This window comes from Chelonia mydas, chromosome 27, assembly GCF_015237465.2.
Source record: "Chelonia mydas isolate rCheMyd1 chromosome 27, rCheMyd1.pri.v2, whole genome shotgun sequence".
NCBI classification, from domain to species: Eukaryota; Metazoa; Chordata; order Testudines; family Cheloniidae; genus Chelonia; species Chelonia mydas.
The window spans coordinates 10372103-10384641 of NC_057860.1; the positions used below are offsets into that span (position 1 = coordinate 10372103).

The following is a 12539-nucleotide window of genomic DNA, read 5'->3' on the forward strand; positions in this document are numbered from 1 at the left end:
AACTTAGTAAGTAATCTAGCTAGATATGTGTTAGATTCTGTTTTGTTTAAATGGCTGACAAAATGAGCTGTGCTGAATGGAATGTATATTCCTGTTTTTGTGTCTTTTTGTAACTTAAAGTTTTGCCTAGAGGGATTCTCTATGTTTTGAATCTGATTACCCTGTAAGGTATTTACCATCCTGATTTTACAGAGGTGATTCTTTACTTTTTCTTCAATTAAAATTCTTCTTTTAAGGACCTGATTGCTTTTTCATTGTTCTTAAGATCCAAGGCTTTGGGTCTGTGTTCACCTATGCAAATTGGTGAGGATTTTTATCAAGCCTTCCCCAGGAAAGGGAGCGTAGGGTTTGGGAGGATTTTGGGGGGAAAGACATTTCCAAGCAGGCTCTTTCCCTGATATATATTTATTAGACGCTTGGTGGTGGCAGCAATAAAGTCCAAGGGCAAAAGATAAAATAGTTTGTGCCTTGGGGAAGTTTTAACCTAAGCTGGTAAAAATAAGCTTAGGGAGTTTTTCATGCAGGTCCCCACATCTGTACCCTAGAGTTCAGAGTGGGGAAGGAACCTTGACATGAAAGCGCCATGGGACCTGCCCCGGAGCCTGCTGTCAAGTGTGGCGAGACCAGAGAGGTGGCGGTGCGGACCGTTATTCCTTGGTGTTGATACGACTGCATTAGCGTGTCTGTTCGTCAGAGGAGTCAGGCGGGCTTGTGCATCCTCACTTCTGCTGTTAGCAAGGTAGCGAGAGAACAGCTCGCGCCAGTGCATCTACACAAGCTGCCGTTCATATCCCTGGCTGTGGTGGAGACGTACCCTGCATTCCTCACGTAGCTCCATTGACGACTGTCCCTGCTCAGGGAACCAGACGGACGTTTACAAGGATCCCAGGGTGAGAGGCTGCTTTACCACCGCTGCTGATTTATGCCCTACCCTGCTTTGCTCCAGCTTCCTCTCCTCTTGTTCCGATTTCAAGGCGGCCTAGAGAAAGTTGGAAAATATTCTAGTCGGAAACAATTCTTCCATTGTCTTTTTTATTTCCCTGCCCCCACTCTGCTCCCTCTTCCCCTTGGCTAGGGGCATTTGCATGAAAATTAGGTCCTTGTTTCCTTTTATTTATTTTTGGAGCTTTGCATTTTTAGCGAGTTAAAAACTAAATTAAATACGTCAGGAAGGTTCCACTAGGCAGCAATTAAGAGCCCAAGCTCTCAGGCATAAGGGACTGGGCTCAGCAGTTTGGCAGCAAGGTAGAGGTGGCTGCAGGTTGCAGGGCACTGGATAGATTCTGTTCCTCGCTGAGCCACTGACTTGCTGTGTAACCTTGGTTGAGCTGCTTCACTTCCCTCTGCCTCTGTTTTTCACGCCAACCTGTTGTTTGTTTAGCCTGGAAGCTCTCTGGGGCAGAGGCTGTCTCGTGCTAGGTGTATGTGCAGCGCCAAGCACGACGGAGCCCTGATCACAGTTGGAGCCTCTAGGCTCCAGGTGGTGTAACCAGAGGCGACGCATGGGGGGCAGCATGCAGGGTCACATGCCCCTGCCGATTTGCTGCTTGGCTTGTACTGAGCATGCTCAGTAACACTGCTGAAGCCAGCTGCCCTCCCTCCCCACCCCCACCCCGCCGCTATCGACAGGCACGGGTCATCCCTGGTTGTAATTGTAACAGACACTATAACTACACATGTGCATCACTGCCAGGTTCCTGCCCGGCGTGCAGAAACGTTTGGGTCCAGGGTGTTGGTTTTGGCTGGACTTGGGTGCACAGGGGGGCGAAATCCATCCTTACACGGAGGCCTTTGCCCCACTTAAGCAACTGCAAAGCATTGTGGGATTGCGCGGCTCATGGCACAGGCGGAGAAATCCTTGAGAACCACGGCACTAGGAAATGCCCTCGAGAATCCGGTGACCTTCACCGTGTGCATCGAGAAGCTGCTGCCGCAGCATCTAAATCTGCCTGACCAGCCTTCGGCGGACCCTGCCCAATGGCCTAGCTGATTCTCTTTCCCTGGGACTTTGATCGCTCTCTCGTCTGGGCAGGGAGATAACTCCGCATAGGGGCAGGGGAAGACGCTAACCCCTCCTGTGTTGCTTACAGGATCTCGGATGGATGGGGGGAGGGATACATTGAGCTTTGTCCGGTGAGAGCCAAGGCTTTTGCCACCCCCACCCCACCCTGTTGATGAGCATTTTCCCCGGCAGCTTCACACAGCATTCGTCATAGGCACCGACTCCGTGGGTGCTCTGGGGCTCAAGCACCCATGGGAGAAAAATACTGGGTGCTCAGCAGCCACAGCTGTTTGTCAGGACTGCCGATCAGCTGTTTGGCAGCTGGGGGAGGCGCTTGCGGGAGGGCGGAGAGCAGCGGGCAGGCGGAGGCCTTAGGGGAGGGGTTGGAGCAGAGGCGGGAAGAGGCAGAGAGGGGGCAGGAAAAGGCAGAGCAAGGGCAGGGCCTTGGGGCAGGGAGGGGGGGAGCATCCCTAGGGGAAAATAAAAGTGAGCACCTAGGGCATTCGTGATTGCAGGATGGGAGGGCAATACTGGTCTGTTTACAGGACCCACAACCAGCTCCAGAGCAATGAACGGTGACCGCACAAAGGCAGTTTCCGACTACGGGTGGGGGGACGAACAGCAGGAGCAGACGAACCTTGGAGCTGCAAGGATGAGATTGTTGTCCGAATGCCCCGAAGTAATAAAAAGAACCGGGGAGGGGAAATATGAGAGCTATGATTGTCTGGAAATAGGTCGCTTTTCAAAACTTTCCCTGAGTTGGTAGCTGCTCTCCCAAGCAGCACTGTATCCACCGACTTCAAAATTATGGGCCCCCCATTCTCCGCTGCCTTGCAGCCCGGTGGTGTCATTTACCAGGAGGATAAAGGTGACAGTGTGTATGTGTGGGGGCGGCGGGTGTTTAAAATGCCACCATACTGATCTAGGTAGCACTTTGCACGAGTGAGGGAAACCTGTGGACCAAATCCTCCATTGTCCTGCGCCCACTGTAGTCAGCCATACCAGTGCAAAGTGGATGAAAGATGCTACTAAATTGGAATGGTAAAGGTTTGCACGCACATTGTGCTGGTGTGAATAACCTCCCAGCCTGCAAGGAAGGAGAGAATCAGGCCCCAGGTTTCCTTGCATGTGCTGGTAGTAATGCCTAAAATCATTAAACCTCTTTTCAGCCTTTCTGTTGCTCCCCGGAACAAAGGTTGGGCCGGTTGGCTTCCCTGGGCTAGGGCTAGGGCTGGGACAGGGAGGTTTCCCTGGGCTGCTTGCTTTGCCATTTTTGCCTTCCTGAGCTTGGCCGATGAAACCAGGGGAAGCCAGTTTCATATCTGGTTTTCCTCCATCTCATTTTCTGGTAGCACAGTTGTGCTACCAGAAAATGAGATGGAGGAAAACCAGAGGTGCTGTGATGTTCAGGCTGCAGCATGCCACGGCGGAATATTTGAAATCCAAATAAAACCCTCTCTTTACCTGGGCTGGTTTTAGAACACGCTTCAGGCGAGTCATTTCTGTCCATCTTCACTTGGTCTGTAACAGCTTGCCAAAAAAATCCACCTTTGGGGCCGAGGTCAACCCAGTATCTCCAAAAACTCTTTGCCCCTCCAGCCAGTTCCCCGCCTTGCTGCTCCTGGTGCTGCAACAAACTATTGGTTGGAACCCCTTGACCTGGCCATGCCTTTCCGAGGTTCTGTATGCCCTGGTCCTCTTGCAACCCAAGTCCTTTACAAGCAACGAGGTCAGGTCCAGCTCAACGAATATCCTGTTTTCTCCTCCTGCTTCCCCGTGCGTGGATGGGAAGTGAGAATTGGTGCAGAGGCACTGGTTCAGCTAACTGGATCCCACACGGAAACCGTCATGATGGGAAATTATCTAGTGGCTCCTGCTCCCAGCAACTCGGGCTGGGCTTCGTGGGTAGATGCTCGAGATTCCCAGAATGCACCACCTGGGAGGAAAGGCCAAAATGGGTGCCACAAGAATACAGTGTTGCTGTGCGGGGGTAGGACAAGTGAGACAGCAAGTCCCCTCCCTTTGGTGCAGACCCCCGTGGCCCGTCTTTGCTAGCCCAAGGTGCTGGGCTGCCTCTCCTCACCTCACCTGTGCCCCCCAGTCATGGGCGGTCCCCTCTGCAAACTACAACAGAACCTGCTGGTGGCCAACTCGGTTGAAAATCGATGTCCGTTGGTGTGTGCACAGGAAGAATGGAATCGTTCTTGCTAGAGTATCCTGGGGGGAGGGCAGGAGAAGGTAAAAGAGGGATTGCTAGGTCCCAGCCCTTCTGATGGGAGCAGCTGCAGGAAGCATAGATGTGGGTTGTCCACCTTAGCAGCCGTTTTCCCTTGCAACTTCCAAGGGTGGGTGACAAGCTCCTTGTGGAGCTCTTAGGACAAGACAGGGCCTGTCTGGTATGTAAACTGGGATCGTAAGAGAAGTCTCGTGGATTAAAGCCACTTCACTACGGCGCATGTCCTGTCTGCACATGGGCCTGGAGGGTGTCAGAGGCAGTGGATCCACCACCGTTCCCCCGGAGAGGGTTCGGGCGATCCAGGTCCCCAAAGCCACTGTACACCTTTCCCTCCCAATGGCGCCACGATTGCTCAGCGTTCTTTGGATGGGAGGTGATTTTTGCCTCCCACGCTGGATGATGCGGGAGGCAGGTTTCAGGGGACCGTAAAGAGAGGAAGCTTTAGAGAGGCGAGGATGGTCCAGTGGTTTGGACAGTAGCTGAAGACCTGGGTTCAAAACTTCCTGTGTGACCGTGGGCAAGCTACTTCGCCTCTCCGTGCCGCAGAGCCCCATCTGTACAGTGGAGAGAACAGCTCTGCCCTGCCCCACAGCGGGTGTTGTGAGGATAAATACATCAAAGATTGTGAGGTGCTCAGATCCTGCCATACCGGGAGCCAGGTAAATACCCAAGAGAACTAACTGAGGAAGCGTCTGCGTTCTCGAGCTCTGCCCTCCCCGGGAATCTCCATGTTGTGTGTGTTTTATTATGCAAATGACAATCTCTGCTGAGGTCGAACTATTTTTTCTCTTGTCCCAAGTTTAAAAAAAAGAAGGGGGGGGGGGGAGATAATTTCCTCAGCAAGTCATCGTCGTTAATGAAGTTTTACAAAAACAGATACAACCAAGGAAAAATAAAATTTCACAGGTGATAAATTTTTCCAATTTCCCTGGCAGAATTCGATAGGATTGTTAAATTAAGAGTGAAGGTGTCTGTTAGGAAGCAACGAGCAGTGATGGGTAATTTTATAGAGTGGAAAATTGAATCAAATTGCTACATTAAAACACAGCTCCTCTGAGAATCTGCCCCTCACGCAGGCTGCTCCGGCATAGCACCGGGGGCTCGGTAGCTGTGCCCGGGGAGGGGGCGGGAAAGACCGATTTCCCCGGTCTCTTGGAACCCAGGGGTGGGGAAACCGGTTTCCCCTGCAGGGGTTCAGAGGGGATCGGGTTTGCAATCCAGCTGTGGTGGAACGTGCCGCATCAGTGCCTCATGCAAGGCAGCGGATTCAGCCTTTTCGGGCACTGGTAGATTTCATGTCGGCGGGGGGAGGCAACATGGAGGGAAGCGGGATCAGAAAAGACCCATCAGGGTTTTGCCGGAGGCTGTATCTTTATTTTTCAGCATTCTCTTATTCCTCATCTCTATAGTATCTGAGACCAATCCCTGCCCTAGAAAGTAGAACTTGTCCTGCCTTTTCTTTTAAGGGCCTGTCTACACTATAACCGACTCAGGGCACCTGGTCACAACAAGGTGAAGGGGTTATAGTGTAAACAGCCTAATAGTATCCATAGAACCGTGTGTGGTACCGAATTTTAACACTCTTCCGGGGACAGGACAGTACGGCAAAACGGTGCTCGAGCCAGAGCCTGTGATGTGGTCATTGTACGTCTACACTGCAAAGAAAAACCCTCAGAGCCCCGGTCAATGGACTGGGACTTGCAGGGCCCAGGCAGTGGAGCTAAAAAGAGCAGTGTAGACGTTTGAAGACAAGGGTCTCCCACCCTGGCTGCTCTTCTGGGAATCTCCAGGCTTTGACGGCGGCCAACCTTGCTTAGGAGCAGGGGGCTGGGTCAGTTCCTTAATCGCTGTCCCCTACCCCAGCGTCCAGCACTTGGGGTGTTTGCCTGAGCCACAGGCAGAGGAGGGTGACCTGCCAGCGTGCACCAGCAGGGAGCAATTTCAGTGGGTCCAGTAGATGGTGCCATCCCTTGGGATATTTGCTGCTGCACACTAGACAGGAAAGGGTCCCACAGCACCCCAGCAAGCTGCTCCCCAGGAAAATCCAACCAAAGCTTGCGAGTTCTCCCCCTTCCTTCCTAAAAGCCTCCATCCATCACAGCCCTTCTGGGGCGCTGTGCAGCTGGGAGACAGGCTGGCATTTAATTATGAGATTAATGTTTCAGCTCACGGCTTCCAATCCACGCGCTCAGCCTGCCACTTGCGGGCTGGCACCAGGCACGGAGCGTGCCACGCACAGCACAGGAAGCCCGCTGTGAATGGAATTAGAGCCCCGAACATGCCAGCGTCATGTGAGGCAGGGTCCCCTCCGCCGTCACACCGTGGAGCTTGCCGCTTCGGGAGGGATGTAGCCTTGAACACGCCGGCATCTTGTGGCGGGTGGAATTGCATAGCCCGGCGCATGTCAGCATCGTCTGACACCCTGGCCCTCTGGGTCGTGCAGGGGAGCGGTTTGACTCACTGGGGAGGTAAAGCTTTGACACCACCACCCCCCTCCAAAATCCCAGGGTGGCGTGTTCATTTGCGGTGTGGCACCAGGTGAGGCTTCGGGGTAGGGGAGGAGCGGCTGAGGGATGGCGAATGGCCGCCGCTTGCCGCTGTGCAATTTGGTCTCCTTAGAACATGTGAATATCCCAGCTGGCAATTGCTAACTCGGTCCCTCGGTGCAAGACGACCTGTGTGGAGCACAGACGCTGCCTGCCCAGCTAGAATGGGTAGAAATAGCAGCGTAGAAGGTGAGCTACTGCTTAGGCTGGAGGTTCTCAAACTGGGCAGCACAGAATTTACCGTTTTCTGGGGGGGCGTGAGAAGGTTTAGGGGGGGAAAAACCAACTTCCTGTGCACGTTTTCCCCACAGCGACGAATAACTCTTGAGGGTTGAGGGGAACAGGGCTTCCATCTTAGAGCACGGCAGCTGTTTCAATCCACCACCCTCGCTTCTTTCCGAGCTGGGTGGCCGGAAAGCGGTGGCTGCTGGCCGGGGGCCCAGCTCTGAAGCTAGCACCTCTGCCAGCAGCAGCTCCGAAGCAAGGGTGGCGTGAAATAATATTGCCAAAAAACCCAGGCTCCCCCATCACACTAGTAACAACAGTGTGATGCCAGGAAGTAGTATCTTACTTAAAATTTACACTTAAAGGGCTGTGTTTGAATCAATGCCTTTCTGCTTTTAATATTTAGTGAGAATTATATGTTGGGTTTTTTTTATCGGTATATGTACTTGTGTGGCGGGGGGCGTAAACTCCTACACACGCAAAGGAGGGAGGCATGATCAAATAAGTATGAGAATCACTGCCTTAAATGCGTAGAGAGGTGCCAGAACCTTAGGCTACGTATCCTACACGGCTCTCTGCGTGCCCAAACAGTGCTTCCCATTGCTATCTTCAGCAGAAGATTTGGTGTCCCACTGCCAAAGCTTTTATCTGCGCCCCTCTCTGCCAGGACCTTTCACTACCTCGTGTAGCTAGGCGCTGTAGTGCAGACTCAAGTGTGGACGTGGCCCTAGTCGTCGATACAAACCGTACCTCACGCCGAGCTACCCCCATCCCAAGAAGGGGCAGACGTTTGAATTACCCCGCACCTCGCTCATTGCGCATCTCCTCGGGCATCCATTTCGGTGCGGTCTTAGAGGCTTCGCTCGCTCCCATCGAAGCAATGCAAAGAGAAGCGGGATCAAGGCTCTGGACCTTCAGTGAAGTACAGGAGGCTGTCGGGATCGGCTGAAAAGACTTTCCATTTCCATAGGCCCTTTCCTCGGAGGAGCTCAGAGCACTTTATAGAGGGTGTTTCCCTGTTTTTCACTGGAAGGGAAGTGACTTGCCCAATTCCGTGACGGAGCCGGGAAGAGAATCCAGCAGAGAATCGTGACTCCCAACTCCTTCCTCCAGCCGCTACATGACCCTCTTTTTCAGAGCCAGGAAGAGCACTCGCGTCCAGGCTTCACTCTCCCCACTCTTGAGAGTTGGAAATAGAATCCTAGAAGATCAGGGTTGGAAGGGACCTCAGGAGGTCCTTTAGTCCAACCCCCTGCTCAAAGCAGGACCAATCCCCAACTAAAGCATCCCCGCTAGGGCTTTGTCAAGCCGGGCCTTAAAAATCTCTAGGGAGTCCTGACACTCAACCCCCTTCTCTACCCACTAGGCGACACTTCAGCTCAACGTTGGGAATAGAACCCTGGAGGCCTGGTGCCCTGTTCCCGGCACCCATGACTTGAACTTTTAACCTGTCGGGGGGGAGGGGGTTGGAGGTTCTGGTTAAAATGTTCTGTGATACATCAGCTGTGAAGTTGGGGTGAGGTGACGGAGGAAGGAGACTTGCTGGGAAAGGTGCTCTTTCCTTCCCTGTGCCAGCCACGGTACCTCGTAGCTGAGTGCAGAATAAGCAAAGGGCCTTGGGTAAAGTTTTGTCGTCTTTGGGGACAGGGGGCTGGAACCAAGCAAGCCGCCTGAACCCATTAGAGGCGGGAAATGCGGATCCGCAGTAGCTGTAATAGCAACAGGAACCGGCCCTGCTCTCTGGAGGGGTTTCCCGTAAAGCAGAGAGAAAGCGAGACAGATAACCCTCCGTGGGAATGTTAGTACACACTCCGCTGTCCAGCAGAGCCGCCTGTGTTACTGCTAGGAAGGGGCGGAAAGGAGCCAGGCTGCCTGCTCCACCACAAGGCAGGAGGGGGGAGAGACACAGAAGGCCCGATGGGCTTAGCATAATGGATGCAAACTTTTTTTTCCCCCCGCATACCGAAAGTCACGTAGCAGAAAGGCTCCCCTTGGAATGTCATGTGTTTTCCTGCGCCAGTGCTGGCTGATGGCTTCCCAAGAAGGGAGGAGAGGCCGGAGGGTTTGGGGAAAAGGGAGGCCTAAGGCAGCTCTGCTTGGATGAGGGCGAAGACGTCCACAGGGAGCAAGCCAGGACGCAATTGGGGGCGTGTGGAGGCTGCAGATTGTGGTAGATGAAAAGCCCAGATTGCAGGTCTGTGGGGTTGCAATAGGAGTGTGCAGTGAGATAGATGAGTAAGCATGGGTGTGCAGGGAATAGACGGGGGTTGAAATCAGGTGCGCACAGACCACAGGGGGACGGGGTATAACCACATGTAGGCAGGGGAGTAGGTTGGCAGGTAGATGGGGTTAGATCAGGGGCATGTCGGATGTGAGTGGATGGGGTGTCTCCATGTGGGTGGGCGGAGTACGGGCTGAAGGGGTGTTCATTATTTGTATTATGGTAGCACTGAAAGGCCGCAGTCAGGGATCAGGGCCCCATTGTGCAAGGTGCTGTACACACACAACAAAAAGACAATCTCTGCCCCGAAGAGCTTGCAATCCAAGTCGAGCGCTGCTTGTTCCTGAGGGTTGCATTTGAGTTCCTGAAGGCCTTAGCGGCGGCTCATGGAGACGTAAATGATACTCAGTACCGCTGAGAGCAACGCTCTGTCGACGACGCGTATAATGTGCCGGTCAGCATGGGAGCTAGACGCCAGGGCCCCCACTCAGGACATACAGCAGAGGTTTGTTATCAGGGCACATTCCTCCAAGTTACGGACTTGCCACAAAATGCTCATGGTAACTTTTTGATACGCTTCCCAGCATGCGACTTACAGACTGTGGATAAATAAGGTACAGCTTTGCATAAACGAATGGATGACAGACCTAGAAGGCTATTGCCCCCTTACTAGTCCTCCGTAATCCCAGGCTGTACTTCGTTGGGGGAAATACACACAAACTAAAATCTGGGAAATTTAGTTTTGGGGGTGGGGGGAATATCCATTGAGCCAAACGGATGGAAGGTACTTTAGAGAGGAAGGATAGTCTAGTGATTAGGGTGCTAGGCTGGGATGTGGGATATCTTCATTCAGTTCCCTACACAGCCTTTCTGTGTGACCTTGGGCAAGTCATTTAGCAACTGGGGTGTGGTGAGGATAAATGTATTAAAGAGCGTGGGGCGGCTTCCATATTACGGTAATGGCAGCAGTAGATGGGTAGCTTGAACAGCTTGCTATGTGCAGTCCCAAATCCGTAGCATGGAGGATTGCTTGTCTGATATGCTGATTGGAACAGTGATCGTTAGCCTCTGGACTCAGCCACGTGCTTGTGACCTCAATGCAATAGGGAATGGGTTATAAGTGCCCCAATGACTCCTTCATCCTACTGTTTAAATTCAACTCCAGATTGTGGCTTTAGGTTCCTTCTGAAGGGACCACGGGGTTCCGTCTTAATCATTAACCCTCTCTGCTAATTATCCCCCCTGCCCACACGGCCATCAAGTAGAGAAGCTTTAGTCTGGAACCTGTGCCGTGCAGGGTCGCTCCTGTTCTGCATCGGAGCAGGGGAGCCATTTCAGAAAGCTTCTCGCCAGCTGTTTGTTTCATTTGGCACCGGGTGGATTCATGGGTCTCTGCAAGGGGCTCTTTTCGGTGTGGCAGCCTTCATCCATTCCTCGATATTTTTTTTTTTTTTTTTTTTTTTAAGCAGGGCTTTTGCCTGTCAGAGTTGTAGCTCTGCCATGCCAGTTGCCTTACCCGCCCCCGTCCCCGCTGCCATGCCCAGGGGAAAGTGCCAGCAGAAGACAGAGTGGATGTATGTTCTCCCCGTCGAAGGGCCGGGACCTGTGTGTGCGCTCGCCAAGCCTCCCTGGCAATGGATACAGACTCACACGGCTGCTACTCTGAAACCTGTCTAATTTTTGACAGTCTGTGTGTGCAAAAAATTTCTTCAGTGCAAATTGTGCTTCTGTGCAAATTTGTGTGCGCGCACACGCGCACAGCTTAGAGGGAACCATGCTCCCTGGAACGTTCCTGTCTCTCCTCACATCAGGACGCCAGCTGACCTGAGGAGCGAGAGTTATGAGAAGTCGCTCCCTGCAGAGCGCTCCAGAGCAGCTTAGCCATCCGATGAAGTGAGCTGTAGCTCACGAAAGCTTATGCTCAAATAAATTGGTTCGTCTCTAAGGTGCCACAAGTCCTCCTTTTCTTTTTGCAAATACAGACTAACACGGCTGCGACTCTGAAACCTTCTCACCCAGTGGCAGCAAAGGCAAGGCACGTGCCGTCGTTTGCCAGGCATTCTTTGACCGCGTGACTTTGGAAGAGAGAGGGCATTTAGGTCCCTTCTATGCTACAACGATAATTGAGGCAGAGGAGGGATTGCAGCGGTCTCCGGGCCCAGCTGCAGCACAGTTCATATGTAATACAAGGGGAACCTAACAATATTCCCCCAACCCTTGGACGGCCCCAGGGCTTTAACCCCGTTACACAACTAAATCCATTCTGCACTGCAGTATTTAACCGGGTTGCAACTGGCTGGATTATAATCGTAGTGTAGACTGAGTTCTTTGCAACAGTGAGGTGGAGAGATGGAGAAGGATCGCATTGCAGATGGAATGGCACAGGGAGAGGATGTTTGGGTTGGAGAGAGAAACGATGTGGCCAGCCACGAAGGTGCTAACGCAGAAAACAGAGCTTGGAATGGGACCACCTTCGTGCAATCCCTGCTTTCCCAGGAGTGTGTTTTGCTTGCACATGTTACTTTGCTGTGCAGCGGAAAACACATTGTCTCTCGTTAGGGCCACTATTTTCTCATCCACTGTGGAGATTGCAACCGGAGCCCCCGTGCGTTCTGGTTCTCAACACGCCTCCCTGTAACTTTCAGATGAGTCCCGTTAGCACTAATTAGAATGAAAACAATACGTTGAGCTTCTGTAGCAACCCTCAGATGAGTCTGGTTTTACAGGAATTAGCCAACTAATCTCCACAGCACCCCTCTGATGTAGGCAGGTAGGATTATCCCCATTACTGATAGGTAAACTGAGGCACAGAGCCTGTGAAGCATGGGTAGCTCTCCAATCAGGAGACCATCTACTTATCGATCAAGATATGTATACGGTCACTGCGTAATCTGAGCATCTCCTTAGTATTTAAAAATGCAAGTAACAATAGCAATCTTTTTCCCTTTCCAGCCCAGAGGAGAAACAGCTGAATTAGTTTACAGGGCAAGTAACTTCTCGACGGAAAGCTAAATCAAGCGCGTTTAGGGCTGAAAGTGGTTGGCCTCATTTCTTGTGGCCAAGAGTTCCACTGGCTCCAAGAGCTGTAAAATTCCACATCCTGCATTCGTGAGCCTCTCCTTTTTAGTCCACAGTCCCAGTGGAATAGCTGCATCGTTCTAGGTCATGACTGCAGAGAGGATCTCGCCGTTGCTCAAATGGGTTTACGAAACAATTTATGGTCTGGATAAATTCTGCCGGGGGCGGGGCGGGGGGGGGCCGCACGATGTGGGTAAAAGAGGGGAAGTCAGGCCGGAATTCTGTATGTCC

At 52.4% G+C, this 12539-nt stretch overlaps 1 protein-coding gene across 1 annotated transcript in view; it reads left to right on the forward strand.

Moving 5' to 3' along the window:
• The window catches only part of SKAP1 (src kinase associated phosphoprotein 1), a 229009-nt gene that overhangs the window by 183614 nt on the left and 32856 nt on the right, over positions 1-12539 (forward strand). The window lies entirely within an intron of this gene.